This window comes from Solanum verrucosum, unplaced genomic scaffold (genome assembly GCF_900185275.1).
Source record: "Solanum verrucosum unplaced genomic scaffold, falcon-dt-bn FXZP01000462.1, whole genome shotgun sequence".
Taxonomy (NCBI): Eukaryota; Viridiplantae; Streptophyta; class Magnoliopsida; order Solanales; family Solanaceae; genus Solanum; species Solanum verrucosum.
Genome location: NW_026019987.1, coordinates 185,076 through 207,593, shown reverse-complemented (window position 1 = coordinate 207,593; position 22,518 = coordinate 185,076). Strand labels below are relative to the sequence as shown.

General features: G+C 33.0%; 1 pseudogene; it reads right to left on the bottom strand.

Moving 5' to 3' along the window:
- Positions 1–1,350: 1,350 nt before the first annotated feature.
- On the bottom strand, positions 1,351–3,583 carry LOC125818489 (replication protein A 70 kDa DNA-binding subunit B-like; annotated as a pseudogene).
- Between the last annotated feature and the right edge of the window lie 18,935 nt (positions 3,584–22,518).

Sequence of the window (22,518 nt, the reverse complement as noted above, 5' to 3'; positions counted from 1 at the left end):
GTGAGTAAAAATATTATGGTTGTAAAAATATTGTAATATTAATGAATCAAGGGTCAGGGCGTTTGTAGAAGATAGATAATATGATCTATTATATTATGTACTATTAGAAATATTCATAATATGTACAATAGACATACTAACTAATGTAATATAACCAAAATAATATAGTACATGTTGCAGTTTTGGTATATAAGATTAGCATGTCATTGTCTATCATATTTAGAGGACACTGTAGTTTGCTTGTCCATAGATAATCTTCCTGATGCAAAAAACCAGAGCATAGGGAGAGTCATTCATTATATTGTCCCAAGCATAAGGAGAAGTGACAAAATGGTGTGAGGGAGTTCATGTAATTAGACAGTTTAAAGTATGTTAGAAAGTGCAAATATGACAACAGATAGCAAAGCAATTTTAATATAGAGAGCAAATAGAAAGAAAATCATGGAATCAGTATAAAACTCATAGATTTGTTGTTGAATCTGTGTGTGATTGGCCTAATAGTCTACGGTGAATGAGGTTAGCTAGTAGACAGAAACCTTGTTCCTATTGTTCCTATTGATAATTGTGTATTATAGTGTATGACATTATAAGAAAGTAGAATAAGAAAAATGTAGAAGAATGTATGCAGTGCAAGTTATGCAGACAAACATGTAAATAGGCTTATATTGCAGTGTGAAATGACAAACATTAATGAAAGAGCAAAAGGAGGGTACAGTTGTATGCTATCAGAAAGACACAGCAGACAGAAGGATTTGTTTGACTGTGATTTATTTGACTGTGAGCAACATTGTTCACAATAAAATGTCAAAAGTCTAATTCTGTTTTTTATAGTTGAAAGGCAGTTTCATTGGATGTGAGTTGAGCTGTTGCAAGGAGTAGAAATAGGAAGGAGTAAAAAATTAGTGTCAGTGTGCAAAAGAGCTGCTGCTAACTGTGAAGTAATGAAATTGGTGAATTGTTGTAACTAAAATAAGCTAATTGAACAGTCAACATGAGAGGAGGAAGTAAAAAGAAATTGTTAACCAATTGATTTGAGCATGGATATGAACATGGATAGAGAGTTCTTAGCCCTGAATTAATGTGAGAGTGTGCAATGTTATGTCAGACATAAACAAAACAAAATTGTGAAATTTGAAAGCAGATAAGAGCAAGTGCAAAAGCAGCAGTATAACATAAGTATGACACTTACAATGTTTTACAGGAACTATGTGGATACGTCTATAACAGAAAGTAAACTACAGGTAAAAGTACAGACTTTTAGCAGCAATTTTTGAAATAAATGTAAATATGTGGAAGTCATAATCATTCTGAGCTATAGTTTGGTGTGAAAGTGAGATGTAGACTGACCTTTTACACCTTTTTGGTTGGTGTGGGTGGTTCAAATTTTGCCGGTGCATTTGAAGGACCAGCTGCAGCAGTTGTTGCCATCACTTCTACCTCACTTATTTCCAAAGGCTTTATCTTTTTAGAAGTCCTATTAGTAGTGCTCTGTGGAGTATGTTGTTTTTCCATGTAGGAAAAATGGGCAAAGTTGCATTCGTGGTATTTGAGCTGCCCCAAGATGACTTCCTTAGCTGAATTTCGAATACTTTGTTTGACAGCATCTCATGGACATGATTAAGAGACAATGATTGTCGCTGTAAATGTAACAAGTTAGAACAAACAGTTTAGAACAAAGCATATGTGGTCAAGTGTTTGTGCTGAAGATATATGGTATTATGACAATAAGTGTGTACAAGTAGCTAGTGGGAATGAGAGATAACTTTAGTGCAAGTTATGTCAAATATGTCTTCTGCTGTCATGGACAGTAATTTTTCTCCTAATTCAGCAGAGATAGATGTTGTGGTTGTAGCAGTATCGTCAATAAGATCAATTTGGAAGCTACAGCTGAAATGAAGGGAAGTTTGAAATATGTGTATAATATAAGCTATATTTTCTAGAGAGTGTAATTAAGAAGTCAAAAAAGTATAGTACCGAGGCACTAATGATGTTTTTCGATTGCATTTTGGACAGTCAAAATCCTTTCTATCCTTTGTTCGCTTCTTCTGTTTGCATCCTGAGCATTCAAGCACACAAAAGTCTTGGAACTCATCTAATATGGCCATCTCTGCTTGAACATAGAACACTCCCATCTGTGGGAAGTTTTGATTATTTAGGCAAAGCTACAGAATGAGAAAATGAATAAGGATACTGTCAAATGAGCAGGTTCAAGTATGACTTACAGAAGGTGCTGATAAGATTTCTACAATAGAGATAAGTTGTTGGCCAGCAGGAGTGACTATCATGGGAGCAATAGATGAGCTTGGTGAGGTTTTATCTGATGGAGAACTTAACAACATTGTTTTGTTTTCTTTTGCCCTATTGTTAGAACAAATAATATGTTTAGTAGGTTCTTTACATGCAAAGTAAAGCTATAGAATAAATATGAAATGTGAGTACCAGTTGAGGAGTGCCACTGCTTGTGGATAATTCGGATTCACACGTACTGTGGAATTGTACCTAGTCTGCAGTGACAACCCTGTATAACACATAAGTTGTATATTGTTTTGTTATTATATAAAATTATGTTGGTAAGAAGTTGAACGCCTACGTACCTTGATAAGTAGAGATTCTTATACTCCTTCCGAGGATTACAAGCAGATCTGTCTCTATTGCCATTTTTGAGGAATTTCATGTCCTTCTATTTCTCCGAAATCCTCCCATAGAGTGAAGAGGAACTGATTTTTCCTGAGAATGTCAGAACATAAGGACAGAAGAGTAAGTACTATGATAATGCTTAGATGATAATTGATGATGTGAGTAGAGAAATGCAAAAAAATGGTTACTTATTAAAAATATTTGCAGAAAATGGGAAAGCAGAATGTCAAATGTTATACTTACTGATTGTCACAAAGGGTAATTTCTCGACACCTATGATGACTGCGACCGGCGTTTTTTTGAGGACCACAACGAAGAATGATTGCCAGTATATTTGTGTATATAATACATAATGAAATGTTGCAAGTCTTGTGCAGCAGTAAAGGTGTGTATTTCAGTCTGATAATAGCTAGTACGATGGATGTACCTATTTCAGCAGCAGAATCAACCATCAGATGAGGAATGCGGTCAAAGCTGGTGATATTCAGCTTGGTTGGCGGTGGAAGCGGTTTTTCAACTTCATTAGATGCTTTGATTTGTTCAATTACTGTTTCTTTGTCAAGAATCCAGTAAAATTGATGTATTGGCTTGCCGTATGAAGTTGGTGAGACTTTCACTCTTGCAGTAGAGATGAGGTACGTATTGAGGAGTTTAAGCGTAGCTGCATACTGCCCAATTTCATCAGCGTACATAATTGCCCTAATTTGGAATTCCTGAAAGTAAGAGTTATAGAAAGTTGAGATTAACTAAGTTGAGAGGGAAAGAGCAATAGTCATAACATAAAATATAATTAAGAGCTAACCTCTTCATCTTCCAAAATTAAATTTTGGAATGTACATTTCTTGTCAAGGCTTTCTCGTGGGCGTCCTATTTCGACAATTTGAACTTTGCAAATCCAATCTCGTGTTGCTGGTTCTATATGGTCGATGTTCACTCTTAGTACCATGTTTGTAGGAAATATAGTTAACCAAATAGTAGTATCTGCAGGATAACATGAATATTAAGTCAAAGTACTTGCGTTGTTGTGTTTTTATGAACAAGGATGATTAAATTAGGGACATGCACATTGTTTCATCTCTTTAGACTAAAAGAAAAAATGAATCGAATGAAAGCAGCAGTGTGAAGTAAAATGGACTTTGTACCTGCATAAATGAGCTTTTGATGTAGTAACAAAGCACTAACAAACTCTTGTAAAAGCAAGTTACGACAAACACTGAAGCTAAAGTACAAACTCATGAAGGATGACATAGCATGTATCATACTATTTACTCTTGTTGCCATCTTCATGTGGTAACCATTTATGTGTTATTATTTCTTTGTCAATGATGAGATACAGCTGTACAATTGTAGAATGCGAAAGTAGGAGATTGATAATCAGATACAAACAAAGCACCTACAACCAAAATGACCAAACAAAGTATACTACTTAAGAGTTGTACCTCTTACTATTGGGTCATATGAGATATAAACTATGGAAACATAATAAACTTTGTATGTTCCAAAAAAAAACAAACTGAAGAACAAATGAAAAGGAAAACAACAGTGTTGTCATAGTAGAAGTACAGTCATGTGTAAATCTGTTTTCCCTTTAGTGGAGCTCAATGAAGACATAAAATCAGTTAGCAGGCATTATTAATGTGCAAAGTACAATTGGACAATTATTTTTTCACAAAAGATCTGTTACAGGGACAGAAAATGTTGCAGAATATTAAAACAGCAACAATTATCTCTGAAAGTTGAGTAAAACCACTATGCATTTGGGAAAAACGATATGAAAATCTTTATTAAAGCCAGTATGTGATGGCTTATGTATGACTTAGTATCATGGAAGATACAGTTTGTAGAAGAGACCTAATCTGTCACATTTATATCCAAATGCACCATTTAGTCTTACCAAAAATGTTTCCTATTTTTCATAGAAACTTAATGTTCATGTTACTATTTAAAATTTCAATAAAAAGAAACAAAAAAAAAAAGACAAAAGAAAACAGCTATGGTGTAGATATTTTGATCATGTTGGGCATGAAGCTAAAAGCATATTGCTGGGCCCATGGTATATCTATGAAAGATTGAATAGTATTGAAAGTATTAAATATGAGCCATCAAACAATAAACTCATAAGGGAGGCTATTACTTTGGCTTTTACATTTGCAATATCAATACCAATGTAATACCATAGTAATTGACGTCCAGCTAATAACTGTAATTTTGATCTTTTTTTTTCTGTTTTGGTGAGAAGCAGAATCTGGAAGAAAAATTGAAAATGGGAAGAGGGAAAAGATGAAAAGGGAAGAAATAATACCTGAGAAAGGGAGCAAAATATTTTCTTGAATGAAAGGCTAGTAAATTTATGTTGTATGAGTAATATATATATAAGGGTAATATTATATATTATTATATATGTATATGTATAAAAATATGTATTACCTTACCCTTATCCAATTTGTTATTTTTATTTATTTTAGAAATATAGAAATTATAAAGGACAAAAAAACTACATGTGTCTTGTTAGAAATTCATGGGGTTTTGGTTGCCAATGAAATGGTGCCAAAAAAGACAGAAAGTCAGTACATTTGGCAGTAAAAAAGAGACAAAATCATTACCTTTGACTACCTAATGTAATGATTTTGTCTATTTTTTGGCATTATTTCATTGGCAACCAAAGTTGCATGAATTTTGAAGAAGACAGTTTTAGTTTAATTGTTCTTTCTAAATAACAAAAAAAAATATTTATCTATCTATCTATGTGTATATATATACTCTCTCTCTCTCTCTCTCTATATATATATATATATATATACTCACACACACACATGAAACCATGTGTCATCTGGTTAGTATGGTAGCAAAAATAGTATAGGATTAGCATTTTGTTTCTAGTGTAAAATTGAATGTAGGAACTGTTAGGCTAAAGGTAGATAATGCATTTCCCTAAAAGTAAAATACATTTGAATGCCTAATAAGTTGACAAGCACACAGAGATTACTACTGCCTTTGCCTTTTCCTTGACTACATGCGAAAGTTGAATGATACTCCTTGTAGCTTTCTCCTATAGTAAGGGAAATTCATTAATGTGTATTTCACATTATTAGGGACTTTAAATGTGAATGATTTGAGCCTATATGATCACGAGCAGAATTAAGTATACTAAGTGGAAGAAGCTCTGCCATTGAGATGTTGACGTAACAGGTGATGGTTTATTCTGAAGGAACACAGTAGATTGCGGTGGAGTTATACTTTGACGGCCAGAGTCAGTCTTTGTAAAGTGGAGAGCAGCAAGATTTTGGGGAAGAGCATGTGTTTGAGCAGAGTATTCTAGCTGGCGTAGTGCCAGAAGAGCTACCCTTTTTTCAATTGGTGTTTTATGGTAAGAAATTGGGTTTCTCAAATTTTTGGCATTGTTTTTGGTAGTAGTTGTTTGTTCAGGCAGGATTGCATTCATTTTCCGTTTAGTGGTAGACAGCTGAGGGCAAGTATTTAGCGAAGTTCTTTTATTGAAGGTAATATCTTGGTGTTCAATTAGGGTCAGTCAACACAGAATAACATAGTACAATGTACACTGAAGAATACAGCAGAACAGTAACAGAGCTAAAAAAACTATAGAGCAGGAAAATGCAGAAACTTACGTTTGTCAATCAGAAGTTTGTTCTCTATTTCACCAGCTAAAGAAGTATGAGTTTGAAAATTCTACAGAAGTTGTAGCAAGTATGCAGTGTATTAGTTAAAACTATGCAAAAGCGAAGATTCAAATGCAGATTGCATTCTTGAGACCACTCTAATTAACTACAAGGTCAAATGACAGCCTACCAAGAGTAGAGCATATATTAAAAGGCACATATGTGGTAAAGGCGCAAATAGCAGCCGTGTGTGAGGGTCAAGCATATATGTGGTTAATACATTGGGTAAAGTTGTTGGATCTTCGGATAATTCCCAAAGTTAACTGTCTCTTTAGTGTAGAGGACCTGGAGAAAGAAAATTGTCTCGTTCTTTCAGCTAAACTACTGTAGTTTATTCTGCAAATTAAGAAGTTGTTCTTTCCTGTTGAATTATCTTTCATTGACCTAGTGAGTACATATTTGTTATGGACATCAGCAATGTACAAATCCCACAAGCAGTAAGACATAGAGTGGAGTTTTCCTCTAGTTTGACACGACATTTATACTGCAAATCAATACTAACTAAGGCAACTAACGAAAAAATTGACTGACATTTGCGCATTAGTACAGGGAACTCCTACAGTATATTACATTGATTTGTTTAGAGGGCATTACCTTTATATCATATAACCCATTTAGGTATAATTACATTTGATAAGAGCCCTTTTGTTCCCACTGAAATGAATATAGAGAGCAGAAGAGAATGACTAAATATACAGTAAGATTTGCTTATGTAAAAGGACACGAACTTAGTAGGCAATTTAGTCCTAATAAGCTACAGATTTTTGTCATCACAACAATTGCTTTGACTTGATGATTTTATAATATGTCTATGTCATTGATTACAGTGTGTATAATTCAGAAGTCATTTAATTTGATAAGAACTAAAGGAGAGCAAACAGAGATCCAACTAATTGTCCAGGAAACTGAGGAAAATGAGCAGAGCAAAGGCAAGCAGCATACCTTTGTTAGCTTGGAAGATCGATGAACTCCAAAGAAGCTTTGCATATTGACAGATGTAGAGGAAGAAACAAATAACAGGTGGCAGTTGCAATGGAGGTACCAAATAGGTGTGAATAGAAGAGAGCCTTGAGTTGTTGCATTGTTTAAATGACGCGGAAACCGAAAAGGCAAAATAGAAGTGGCCTTAATTTGTTATCTATTTACAGAAGTAGCCTTAAACGTACAGGTGTAAGCAATTTATTGATTTGGTCGGACTGAGGAAACCCTCACTTATTAAGAATCGCAATTTACTCCTAACAAGCTACACACTTTTGTCATGAGAAGAATTGCTTTGAGTTGATGATTTTATAATATGTCTATGTCATTTATTACACTGTGTATAATTAAGAAGTCAATATAATTTCATAAGAACTACAAGAGAGCGAACAGAGATCCAACTAATTGTCCAGGAAAGAGAGGAAAATGAGCAGAGCAAAGGCAGGCAACATACCTTTGTTAGCTTGGAATATCGATGAACTTGAAAGAAGTTTTGCATATTCACACAGAATATGCTTAAGAGAAAAAAAGTATGTACTTTTGATGGAACTCACAGAGTTAGTTAACTTAGTCTTGAAACTCTATTTGCCATGGTGGGACCATGTAGTCTATTAGTTAATTCATCCTGTTGTTGATATAAATGGTGGATCTTTCTAGGTGAGTTCATTTGCTGCCTTTTGAGCACCAAGAAATTGACAATTCTAATCCCCAAAGGTGTGAAGTTGGTACAATAATTTTAACAGGTTAAGAGAGCAATTGAAAAGGGTAGTTTGCGTTTACTTTTCAATTAATGTTATGTGATACAAGGTAAAGACCCTATGCTCTTCCACTAAGGTGAAGTTGCAATGAAGTATGGTTGATAAAGTTTGTTAAATGAACAATAATAAATTCTATAGAGAATGAAGACGTTTTGACTCTTCTGTTGATACACTATGCAACATATAGAAGCAAATATCTTGGTGAAGTTACATACAAAAAGGATTGATATTGTCAAGACAGAAGCAAATGGATTGATTTTCTCAGTTGTCAAAGAGAAACAAGTTGGGATATGGGTTGAATGCCATAAATAAGAACCGAAATGTAAGAATAAGCGTCAGAAATCATCTGTACCTGCTTGCTCTGAATGGTGTCTTTTATTTTCTATGTTGGAAACATTGGTATTCAGTTGAGCAGAACCACCAGCAGAAGGCATGTGATGCAATGTCCAGACATCAGGAGAATTAACCAGATTCATTTTTGTAGAAATGAAGTCCGTCTTGCTACTGCCTGCAGCTACAGTCATGTCACCATATTAATGGTAGACTTTGAAATGAAAAACAAAGGAATACAAACCACATCCACTGCATGCAATTACCATATCAGTGTCTACCACATTCCCAGTTCCACAGAAATACTTAAGAGTTAGCTTTAGGTCTAAAGCGAAGCATGATTTTGCCTGTTTTTTGGCATTATTTGATTGGCAACTAAAACAGCATAAATTTTGAAGAAGACAGTTGTAGTTTAATTGTTCTTTCTAAAGAAGGAAATATATATATATATATACACACACACATATCAAATGGTGTGTCATGTGGTTAGTATGGTAGGAAAAATAGTATAGGATTAGCATTTTGTTTTTACTGTAAAATTTAATGTAGGAACTGTTTGGCTAAAGGTAGATAATGCATTTCTGTAAAAGTCAATTACATTTGAATGCCTAATAAGTTGGAAAAAACACAGAGGTCAGTACTGCTGTATTGGTAAAAAAATAAATAATGTAATTTACATTCTTCATTTGCAATATATGTTCAGCAATGAATCTAAAAACATTTAGAAATTGCTCAAAGTATAAGTTGACTGAGTATTCACATGAGTGAATTCCCTTTATTAAACATGTATATGTCTTATGCAGTGCTCCTTCAATGGGAAGAAAGTTTGTAATATTAGTTGAGAAATGTTTACAAGAAATAAAGCGTGAAAGGGATTTTGAAAACAAATAGAAAATTGTGGTACCTGCTGCAGTATTGGTACTTCAACATCTACATTAGCGATGAGGTGCCAGTTGATTGAAGCAGTGCGTACAATGTCATTGTTGCAGCAGTTTGCTGATGTTGCTATAGATTGTTATTATCTTCATGGTAAGAAGTTGAGCAAGCACATTCATCTTTGCTCCAAATTGAAAACGGCTGAACTACAATGGAAGAGAAAGTATGTGCTTTAGGATAGATATATGTTTGTTTTGTCAAAATTAGGAAGAAGAAAAAGTTAAAAGCTGCAATGAAAATAGGACAATGTATGGTCTAATTGACTGTGTTCTTTAAATATATATATGAACTCTCTCTTTCAAATGATGACATATGAAATACAGAAGAGTAGAGAAAGCTAGTGTTTACAATGAACATGTGTGCTATAGTCTTAAATTATAAGCAAAGTAAAAACTTGAAATATATAATATGACACTGTGCAAAAACTGAATGTAAGATTAGATATTATATACCTTTGAGTAAAGAATATTTTCAGTGTCTTTGCGTTTTCCTTTACTACATCTGAAACTTGAATGATAGTCCTTCTAGCTTTCTCCTATAGTAAGGGAAATTCATAAACGTGTATTTCACATTATTATGGACTTTAAATGTGAATGATTTGAGCTTATATGATTATGAGCAGAATTATGTGTAGTAAGTGGAACAAAAATGCTAAAGCTTTATATATATTTGAAAAGTAAATAAATTAAGTTGCAAGCAAATATAGAAGATTATTTTTTCACCAAAGTTGAACTGTAAATTTAGACAGAATATGCTTAAGAGAAAAAAAAAGTATGTACCTTTGATGGAACTGACAGAGTTACTTAAGTTAGTGTTCAGACTCTATTTGCCCTGGTGGGACCATGTAGTCTATTAGTTAATTCATGACATTGTTGATATAAATACTGGATCTTTTTGTGGCCTTGTTCTGCAGTAGAGCAGATCAACAGGACTGCACGATGATATTTGCTTTGGTTCTGAAATTGCAGTCATATGGATGGACAATGAAGTGAGACAAAAGGAAGGGCAGTTATTCTGTACGTAGCAAGTTAGCCTGAGAACTAAGGTTGTGACCAAACCACATGGAGCTAAAATGTACTTTCTAATCCTCTCTCTAGCTGAGTTCGTTTGCTGCCTTTTGAGCACTAAGAAATTGACAATTCTAATCCCCAAATGTGTGAAGTTGGTACAATAATTTTAACAGGTTGAGAGAGCAATTGAAAAGGGTAGTTTGCATTTACTTTTCAATTAATGTTATGTGATACAAGGTAAAGACCCTATGCTCTTCCACTAAGGTGAATCTGCAATAAAGTATGGTTGATAAAGTTTGTTAAATGAAGAATCATAAATTCTATAGAGAATGAAGACATTTGGACTCTTCTGTTGATACAGTATGCAACATATAGAAGCAAATATCTTGGTCAAGTTACACAAAAAAAGGATTGATATTGTGAAGACAGAACCAAAAGGATTGATATTGTCACTTGTCAAAGAGAAAGAAGTTGAGATATGGGTTGAATGGCACAATTAAGAACAGAAATGTAAGAATAAGCGTGGAAAATCATCTGTACCTGCTTGTTCTGAATGGCGTCTTTTATTTTGTATGTTGGAAACATTGGTATTCAGTTGAGCAGAACCACTAGCAGAAGGCATGGGATGTGATGTCTGGACATTAGGACAATTAACCAGATTAATTTTTGTAGAAATGAAGTCCGCGTTACCATTGCCTGCAGCTACAGTCATGTGACTATGTTAATCGTAGACTTTGAAATAAAAAACAAAGGAATACAAACCATATTCACTGCATGCAATTACCATATCAGTGTCTACCACATTCCCAGTTCCACATAAATACATAAGAGTTAGGTTTAGGTCGAAAGCCAAGCAAAAATTACAACATGCATGCATAGATAAGTAAAGCTTAAGCATAGCAGAAAAACCATGAGTCAATAACTGTAACTCCCTAATCGAAATTGAAAACCATACAGAAATTGAGTACATAATTGTAAAAAAAAGGTGAACAAGACAGATATAAGCATAATAATACCTTCATCTCTTCATTTACCACTGGCATTTCCATTTGCATTTGCAGTTGAATCAACTGATGGAGGTGCAGGTGGTGACAACTGCTTTTGTTGAAGATGTCCATCGGCAGCAGAAGCTTTAGTATTCACTTCTACAAAATCATCATCCTCGGCTTCCAAATCTTCTAGCATTTTTTGGATCAGTGAGACATGCACAACACGATTTTTAGCAGCTTCTTTCTCCTAAAGTGATACTGTACTTTCAAACTGTTTGAACTTTTCCAAATACATGTTTAGTTTTGCCTCAACTTCAGCTTCTTCATTTTTTAGCTCCTGATTTTTCCTTTGCATATCCTTTAATCGATGGAGAATCGATTGAAGGATATGTAGAGGAAAAATGAGGAGGAAAAAAATGGAAAAGCTAAAGTTGAGGCAAAACTGAAGTTATATTTGGAAAAGTTGAAAGAGTTGGAAAGTAGAGTATCACTTCAGGAGGAAGAAGCTGCTAAAAATCGTGTTGTGGATGTCTGAGTGATCCAAAAAATGGTAGAAGATTTGGAAGCAAAGGATGATAATGTTGTAGAAGTGAATAGTAAAGCTTTTGGTGCCGATGGATATCTTTATTAAAAGGATCTCTGCTAAATGTGACTCACTTTTTACAGATTCAAAATCTCTCTTAAGATTTTGAATTTTTGTCCACAGGTGTTTTTCGTGGTCTGTTAAAATTCCTTTAACCAGAGAGAACTCCTTATGATGAAAAGCCAATTTTAGATATGAAATCAGTTCCGGTATAGAGGAAGCTTGCGAAATAGAGGAGGAAACTATTGGTTTCAAATTGTACGCCTTTCTTCAGTTTTACGTGGTTCTGGTAACCGAGTTAATCACCGGTTTTGTCTCAGCAGTCATGGCAAAACCTATTGAGAGTAAAAAAACTAAAATTTTGTGCAGAGAGAAGAGAGTTGTTACTGTTTCGCAAGATGAACCGTGAGAGTGAACCTCTGGTGCTGCTAAAGAAGACGTTTGGCGAGCGGCTTAACCCTAAAAGCCCAAATTGAGTTAGGTCAAATACGAAAACATACGAAAGATGCAAAAAAGGGAAAAAATTCAAATTAAAGGAAGATAGAAGATTAAGCGATGTAAAATATATTAATATTCAAAATGACCATATTAACAAAAATACCTTCCCTCACAATGTCAGTTCATATCATGAGATATAAAGGTTGATTGACCAGGACATGGCCCATGTGATAGGGCAATAAAAAACACTTCATTTGAACATGATTATGTTAACACTTTAAGAGTGAATCTATTTTGTAGCTCAATTACTGTCTTCTATGTCTTGATATTCAAGAATTCAATGCAAAAAAATTGATTGGATTTGGAGAAAATACCGATCCATAAATCATATTGACATAGGTTAAAATAATTGTACCTTGTGCTTATTTAGAAGTGTCACTTCTAAAGGACTAACATAGCTTAAAATAATTGTACCTTGTGCTGAAAATGTGATGAGACAAATAAGGACATTTTTGGTATTGTGAAGATTACTTTTGGTGAATTCATTGTAATAGAGACATTTGTACTCTATTTGGTCAGACAACAAAATGACCATGGAATTTCTGTACCAGCTGATCATTTTGATTGTAGTTAAACTGAATAATTAATGCGATGAAATATCCCCTATGTTTCATGGATAATATATTGATCCTATCCTACCATGCTAGCCGCTACTTCATTTTGTATTTAATATGGTTTACTAAAAATGTTGTAAAAGTATTAAGGTACTATGTTTATTTTGCACACATTTATTAGTTCATTGATACTTATTATTGTATGAAAGTTGGTATAGTTGTGCAGGCATGAGGAAAATGCATCAAAATGAATGTATTCCAGCGAAAGTAAGTCAAATTTGCAGTACTATTATTAGCTGTCCTTTGTCGTTTTTCTCCTTGTCATCATTATAATCATGACGCAAAAAATGCCTGTCAGAATCTCTGTCTATATAATCCACTTTGCTGCTAGTTTAATGGAAGAGGAGAGAAAAATGAATGGTCCTTTATAACTTAGTATAGACCTTGACTTAATGACTATAGTAGTGGTATAATGTCATACGAAACTTAGAATCTACATTTTGGTAAAGAAAGCACCTTTAACAACTTAGGGAAGAATATATTTTAATATAAAGTGAAGGAAGGTTCAGGTTGTTTGGTAGAATACAAAAATAATACAAATTTATGTCGTAGTGAGATACTACAAGACATTTATAAAGTAGTTGTTACTATTACGCATTTGAATCGAAAACAAGATTATGTTATTTGTAGAAAGCTCCATTACCTGCAAGTCATGAAGACTGTCTCCATATTTTGGATTCAAAGAAGTAAATTAGTGAATAACAGACTACTTGTCATAACTTCAACAAGTTCCGCCGAACGTAGATATAGAATTAATTGAAAAGAAAACTGTAACTCGGACTTTTTACAGAGAAAAGTTAATACATCAAATTGACCTACTGGATTCACATATCCAATCAAAATTAGTAGTTTGGAGAAAAAGTACGCAGTTGAAAAATCCTTAGTACTATAGAAGAGAAACAACGACTTGTTTTATTGCATAGTAAAAGCATAAACAAATGATTCAACAATTGTTCAATTGAGAAGCAGATGGAAAAAAAGAGTCTTTGAACAGATTTACACGCACAAATAGATAAGCTGAAAGAGAAGCAAGATATGATGCATGTCCAAACTAAATATAGGCAATAAATGATATATTCGCAGATGCAATGAAGAACAAAAAATAAGAAGAACAAAGACAGAAGAGAAAGAATAAAAAGAAATTACGATGTGGGGGTACCTGTCCTCATCAATAATTGTTGTGTTTTAAAGCTTAATGTTCAGATATAGATGAACTGAATGTAGTGTTCCTCCAATAGCAAAATCATTCTTCAATTCCACGGTCACTTCTATGCCCAGCAGATCGTTGGAAGTATGAAAAAAACACTACAGGAAAACACAATGGAGCAAGGGCAAAATGAAGTTAGAACATAGATGAAATAAACTCATGAGAAAAATACATAAAATTCCAGAGAAATGTATAGTTGTGAAATTAGTCAGACCTCTAAATCATCAAATGTAAATAGAGGTGAAATTGAGAGCAAAGTAATATCAAGTATTAATTGTTACTTATCTTTAAAAAAACCAGCTAAAGTAAAATGATCTGAAATTGAAGAATATGTAGCATGAGGGTGATTAGTTGTTACATTTGTTGCTTTTAAAAGTATCATGAGAATGCTTTTCGAAAAATTTCGTCATAAACTACACTATATGTAGAATGATCATTTGTGTCCTCTGCTGTAGGCGAGCGTATTAATATTTTTACGTTGTCTGAACATTTTGCTCGAGAAATAGCAACATAAAGTTGTCCATGTGAAAAAACTGGTTCACGCAAATATATTCCAACAAAATCTAATGTTTGACCTTGAGCTTTGTTTATAGTTATAGCAAAACATAACCTTATTGGAAATTGTGTTCTTTTGAAGGGAACTGGTAGATTCTCATCTTGTGATGCCAGTAATGGTATCTTTGGAATAAAAACATGTTTATTTTTAAAATCACCACTGAAAATAGTAGCACTGATAACATGTGACTTAAACTCATGACATATCAATCGTGTACCATTGCATAAACCTTCAGGAGGATTTAAGTTTCTTAATAATATAACTGGACAATTTTTTTTCAAAGTTAATCTATAAGGTGGTAAGTTAGCAGGATGTAAGGTGTGCAAGAAATCTTCAAATTGGCACTGATCATTTGGTTCTATTGTTTCATCAATAGCTATATAGACTGTAGCATCATCAGAAAATCTATGTATAAGCATGTCATTTATTTCATGAACAAAATCATTTTTTGTTGTCAAAATAATACGGGAAGTTATAAAAGATGGATTAGAATAGAATGTACGGAAATCAGGATAAGTTACATTAAACAAAAGATTCAAAGATTCTATTTCATGTGTAAAGGGAATGACAAAATTATTGGGAATTTCAATTTTGTTGCAGTTGTTAGTTTTTTCTTGTCCATTTCCAATTCTCATTAAATATGCACAAAATGCTGGATCTGTTTTTGCACGCATGTTTTCAGATAAGCACAATTTTTCGAGATGATTCCAAATATGGGAGTATAATAAACTTTGACCAATAAAGTCTTCTTTTTTCCCATTACGAACAACAGGAAGTGTTTGTCTAAAGTCTCCCCCAAAAACTACAACTTTTCCACCAAAAAGTGTTTTTGTATTCATAAGATCTTTTAAAAGTGTATCAAGAGCTTCAATGGTGTTTTTTTTTTGCCATTGAGACTTCATCCCAAACAATTAACTTTGAATCTTGAATTAGAGTCGCTAATGAACTTTGTTTACTAATATTGCAAGTGAAATTTTCATCGATGTCAATAGGAATTTTGAAACGTGAATGAGCTGTTCGTCCTCCTGGAAGTATTGAAGCTACGACACCAGAACTTGCAGTTGCCAAAGCTATGCATCCTTTTGTTCTTATAGCAGCCAACAAAGCTCGATAAAGGAAAGTTTTTCCTGTTCCACCAGGACCATCAATGAAAAAAGCTCCTGATTTATTGGAATATACTCTTTGAATAATTATGTCATATGCCCTTTTTTGTTCAACATTTAATTTGCTTTGTAGATGCATATCTTTTTCAGAGACTATTATATTTCTTTCGAAATATATTTCTTTTACCTCATTAGTTGTTTTAGAAAAGTTAACATTTCCAAATATATCTTTAAATTCATTTATGTTATGTCCCATTGAAAGTAGAATTTCATTGATATGATTTAAAACTAACTAGTGGATATCTTTTTTTGTAATAGTTGAAATAATTTTAAAATCTTCTGACATAGAGTCTTCATATTTTTTCCAAAGATCTTTTGGGTTACCAGGATTACAATAAACTAATAATGTTGCAAATAATCTTCTTAAACTATAAGGCATTTGATAGCTTACAGCTTCAGACATACACTCAATTAAGTTGTTATCAGAATGTAATAAGCCTCTTTTTTCTGCAGCTTCTCTAAATGTAGCGTAGCATTTTCCATCCATTGTACGTAGATCTTCGTACGATTTTGGTCCTCTTATGTTCATTAGAAGCAACCTAAGATAATATCTTTCTCCTTCGGTTGGATGACATGTGACAATACGTCCAATAGTAAGGCGTTGTTTTCGACGTGACCACATTTTGTATGATGATGACCATACAAAGTGTTGGGGAAACTCTTTATATAGTAAATTCAGATTCATAGCATCGTTATTCATTTTGTTCATAAGAAAAAATTATGTTAACATCGTTTTCTTTATCATTGGATTGTTTATTATTTGATCGATAGTTTGGTTATTTTTGAAAGAAACAAATTGTTGTCCATCAAGATGCAATTGCAACTGGCAAACACTTGGAGTCATTTCACTTATTGAAAAAGCAAATAGACGCCACGCAGCTTCTGGAGGAGAAACCCATCTAGCAGATTGGTATTATTTGATTTCATCTATTTCTACATTAGTATCATTATTATGTACAAAGAATGCAATTTTGTCATGCCCTTTGCAAATATATTTGTAAATGTATTTGATTACTTTAATGTCAGAACATATTTCAACATTAATATGACAACCTAATTTCTTTAGTAAAAATGGATTGTACAGGACAATCCAAGAATTATCAATGTTGTGTCCTCTAACTTTGATTGGTGTGATCATTTTTGGTCTTTTGTAAAGAGGATAAGAATTCTTTCCTTTGGTTGTTTGTTCAGTAAGTTTTTATGGATATTTAAACTTACATTTTCCTTCTTTTTGCATGCAAGAATTTGAAGGATTTAAATACCCACAAGGACCATGGATCATGTGCTTGGTCACAAGTTTGTGTAGATGATGATCAATGTGAGGATCAGGTAATTCAGCGCATAAAATTTTATCATATGATTGTGGTGTTAGCAATTTATATCGATCCATAAGTAAAATGAGAAAATGGGCATGTGGAAGACCTCGTTTTTGAAACTCAATTGTATACATAAAAGCTACAATCTTTCCAAATATGTTGGTTTTTTGAATATCTGTTTTAAGTTCTTCTACTTTTGCTCTGAATACTCTACTAACTAAATCAGGTTTATTTTGAACTTCTTCCATTGGCTGTAAATGTTCTTGTATTTCAGGCCAACAAGGATTACAAGTCATCGTCAAAAATATGTCTGGTTTTCCAAAATGTTGTACCAAAGCAATGGCATCCATATATCTTCGACACATATCTCTTGGACCTCCTATGAAACTACCAGGAAGGAATTTTTGTCTGCCAATATTGGAAGCCTCTCTTTCTCCTTGCCTCAATAAATCAATAATTCCTTGAAAGGCTTCAACTCTAAATAGATCCTGATTAAATGAAACAAAATCTAATCTTTGTGTCTCAAGTTTGATATATTGGTCAACTATGTATTGTTGAAATACCCTTCCAGAATGTAAAGTTTCATTTGGTTCTTCATCTCTTATTTGAATTTTATAACAATAATATTCACGACAAGAAACAGTCTCTCTTTTTCTTAATCCTTTTGATAAAACTGTAGATTCAATGTGAAGGAGTCTATCAATAGAAGTCATGTTTTTTATACTTGGTAGTTGCTGAGATTCACACGAAATTTGGGTTTTGGAATAACTATATGTCTTGTTGAATTTTTTAATACCACAATGCCAGCCATTTTGACCATAAGGAAACAAAAGTGGATATTGTAATGGGTCATAACATCCATAATAGTAATTGACCAATTGGGTTTTGTTACTATGAGTGTAAATGCGAATATGTGGTGTGGGAATTTTTTCATTTAATTGATCTTCAATCCAAATTGCCCCAACTTCAGATGCAGTTGGTAAGTTATATGTTCTTTGGTCTAAATTGGAACTTGAGTTTAGAGCAATGTAAAATTCAGATAAATTTGGAACAACTGTTAACGATCTAAGAAAAGTAAAATAAGGATTAAGTTTGAGCATATCCATGAGTTTTGTAACAATTAGCTCATTAAGATTATCTGATAATGTCATTCGATTTGTTAGCTCATTTTCATTATCATAGAAATATAATTGTAAATTTTTTGCTTTTCCTGTTGAGGGTATCAAATCATCAATGAAGTGATACATTTGTCCTTGGACCTTAAATGTATAGATGCCACGATTTCTCTTTGCTAATTCTCTATCATAACGTACTCCAAGTGAAGTGAAGACAAACATATTACTGTAGGCTCTACTGTAAGTGCAAAAATGTTGACATTCTTTGGAGTCACCCAAGAACAAATTTCGCAACTCAGTAGGCATCCTATGAGAAGTTAGTCTAATTGATCCATTATCACAACTAAAACCTGGTGATTCATATTGAAACCTTTTTGCTACACAAAATTTGCAATTTGGAACTTTCTTTAAAAGCAAGTAATCTTTTGGCACTAAATTATCATTTTGTAGATTGATTTCTAACTTATTTCTACCTGTGCAAGGTAAAAAGCAATTATTTGTTATATATAAAGTGAAAAGAAGACATTATTTTTAATGATTTTGGTAGAAAGAAGCATACCTTTATTTGCAGTATGTGTTGAAGGTAATTTGGTTGCAACATGACATGCAGCTGATGTTGATCCTAGTATGAGGAATAGAAATATTTAGAGATAGGTAGGTAATTATGAAAAATGAAGATAGTCAAAATAGTTGAAGTAGTATTTTTGAGCTGACCTAGTTCGAAGCTAGATAAGCAACTGACCATATGTTCTCCTCAAGTTGAAGTACCTGGTAGGTTTGTAGTTAGTTGAAGTGTGTAACTATAGCTCTAGATATTTACAAGAGAGATTTAACAGAAGGAAGAAAAGAATATGCTTAGCTAACATTGCTGAGGAGATAATGAAGAAGTGGTAATTGTAAGAGCAGTAGTACTATTTGATTGATGAAGGACTTTTTGTCTTTTTGATTCAGCCCTTTTTTCTCTTTGCTGGGATAAAAGTAATGTTTTTCTCTCCGGTGACATTTGTGCATATCTAGTACGTCGACACAAATTTCTATCAGAAGTTTGTTCTTGGGTAGGCACATTATCTCGATTTTCTTCTATTCCTGTTTGAAGTAATTCATCATTTCTTTAAATCATTTATAACCTAATGTAATGTGGGGAAAATACATAGAATTGACCTAAAAAAAGGGTTCTGTTAGCATGAGCCCACTATGGAGTAATGAGAAACATTATATAAGTATTACAACATTTGGATGGAAGTATGCATAGAAAACCTGTTCAATTGATTTAATGAGTACTTGTTCGTACAATTAGTACAACATATGTTGGCCTTTAAGACATAAGATTGTACTTTACAACAAATGAAAAATAAGTTATGTGATAGAAGATGTTTTGACAGTTTCAAGCTATCCATATAAACAACTTTATGTTGGTGCGAAGGATGAATCTATTGTTATTATTGTGTTGGACAGTTTTGATCATTCAAAGAATGTAAAGGAAAAACATAACTTCGTTAGCTTGTCTCCCACCATCAGTAAAGCAACATAATTGTTGCAAATATTTTGCGAAAGTAAAAACACTATATATTAGAAAATTCTCTGCAGAATAAAGAATATTCTCACGATGATTCACTATTAGTACTATAATAGACTGAAGATACCATATGGGAAATAAAGCAGACATATTGTATGCATTTGCAAATGACTTGTCACCATTTGAAAGCACACAACTTTTATTCATATGTGCGAAGTGATTCTGTTTTTAAAATCCGGATAATCTTTGGCTGTTGCTATTGTCAAAGTTCCATCTATTTCACCGAATGGAAATATTTACAGATAGCTAGGTAATTATTAAAAAAGAATATAGGCAAAATAGTTGAAGTAATATCTGTGAACTGACCTAGTTTGAAGGTAGATAAGCAAGTAACTATATGTTCTGTTGCAGTTGAAGTAGATGGTACATTCGTAGGTTTGGAAGGTGCAACTACAAAATGAGGAAAGTAAATCTATTAAGAGTAGGGCAGTTCAAGTGTGTAACTATAGCTATAGATATTTAAAAGATAGTTTTGATTGGTGAAGGGTTTTTTGTCTTTTTGATTCAGCCCTTTTTGCTCTTAGCTGGGATAAAAATAACAGTTTTCTGTTCGGTGACATTTGTGCATATCTAGTACGTCGACGCAAATTTTTGTCAGAAGTTGTTTGTTGGGTAGGCACATTATCTGGATTTTCTTCCATTCCTGTTTGAAGTAATTCATGATTTGTTAAAAAAATTTATAATGTAATGTAATGTAGCAAATATACATAGAATTGACCTAAAAAAAAACCATGTGCCAGCATGAGCGTAATATGGACTCATGACAAACATCATATAAGCATTACAATATTTTGATGGAAGTATGCGTAGAAAACCTCTTCAGTTGATTTAATGAGTACTGCTTCCTACAATGAATACATGATTTATTGTCTTTGAAGACATGACATTGTATTTTAGAATAAATGTAAGATAAGTTATTTAAGAAAAGATGTTTTCACAGTTTGAAATGCGTTTGGTAGTTCAACAGGCATATGAAGAACTTTATGTTGCTGCGAAGGATGAATCTATTGGTATTATTGTGTTAGACAGTTTTGATCATTGGAAGAATGGGAAGGGAAAACATAACTTCGTTAGCTTGTCTTGCACCATCATTAAAGCAAGATAATTATTACAAATATTTAATCATGTTTACATTTGGGAAAATTGAAGTAATTAGTTGATCACATGAGTTAAGTTAAACAAAAAGTAATATTGTATACCTAAGGAAATTGCAGAAAGCATATTTGCTATGTAATTATACATACATAGCACGATGATGTCAATACAAAATATAAGCTAAAGGACATTTTTCCCGAAGTAAAAACACCATGTACTGGAAAATTCAGTGTAGAATAAACAATATTCTGACCATGATTTACTATTACCATTAAAATAGACTGAAGAGACCATATGGCAAATAAGTCAAACATATTGTATGCATTTGTAAATCACTGGTGACCATTTGAAAGCACCCAACTTTTATTGATATGTGTAAAGTGATTGTGGGAAAAAAATAGGGATAAGTTTAGGTGTTCGTACTGTCAAAGTTCCATCTTATCTCCATTTTCACGAAATAAAATCTAAATAAGAGGAGTTGCTAAAAGATTGGACGCACTTCGTACGGTGAAAGGTTGTTATAATATGAGTTTGAGGTACAACAATATAAAGAGGTTTCATGAGTGGTGGTTTCATGAGGGAGTAGAAGCAAGTATTAAGATTATGAGTTTGGGGCAATTTTTTTTACCAACAATTCCATTAAATGTACAGAGAACAAGTGGCTATAAATCAAATCCATTGCTAGAGAAATTTATAAACTTAAAATCTTAAATCATTCTTTGTCATAGCTACTTAAAACTAACTGAAAATAGGAGAGGGGAAATAAACTACAGCTGATAGTACTGGCAAAGGCATTTCCTTTGCATTCTTAAGATGTAAACTTTTAACCAAACCTATAGTAATTGTAATAAGAAAAAGAATATGATATTTTGAAGAGAAAATGGTCCAATAAAATCTTAGCAGAGGAAAGTGAAAAAGTGATGTAGCTAAGGGGAAAAAAGTGATATGTACAACTGATAAACTCATCAGTATATGATGATCAGTTGACAGTATAGGATTAAAACTCATACTATCCAGCACAACCAATATGGAGTTGTTGTCACAGAAATACACATATTACTGTAAAGGTTGCCGCTTTAAGTGAAAGTTTTTTACATCTTATAGCTCCTATCAGATAGAATTTAAGGAATGGTGTGTAATGATGTACTCTTAATTTTTGTCACCTTAATTTTCATCAGCCATGTTGCAAGCAAGGCAAAAAGTTTTTCATGTGCACTGAACTATATAAATTTACAACAAAGTACTTTTATGCAGGGTTTCAAAGAGAAGCTTAATTAAGTCATTTTTGGAAAAGTTAAATGTAGGGCATAAGAATGCGAAAAAGGTAACCAAAATAATAGGCACCTAAGGAGAATGTTATTACTAAATGTTTGAGAATTTGGTTTGTAGAGCCTTCACCTATTCTGTTTGATTTCTTGTCAGTAAGATTGACTGGTAAAATATTGAGAGATTAGTGACCGGAAAGATGTTGTTCACGGAA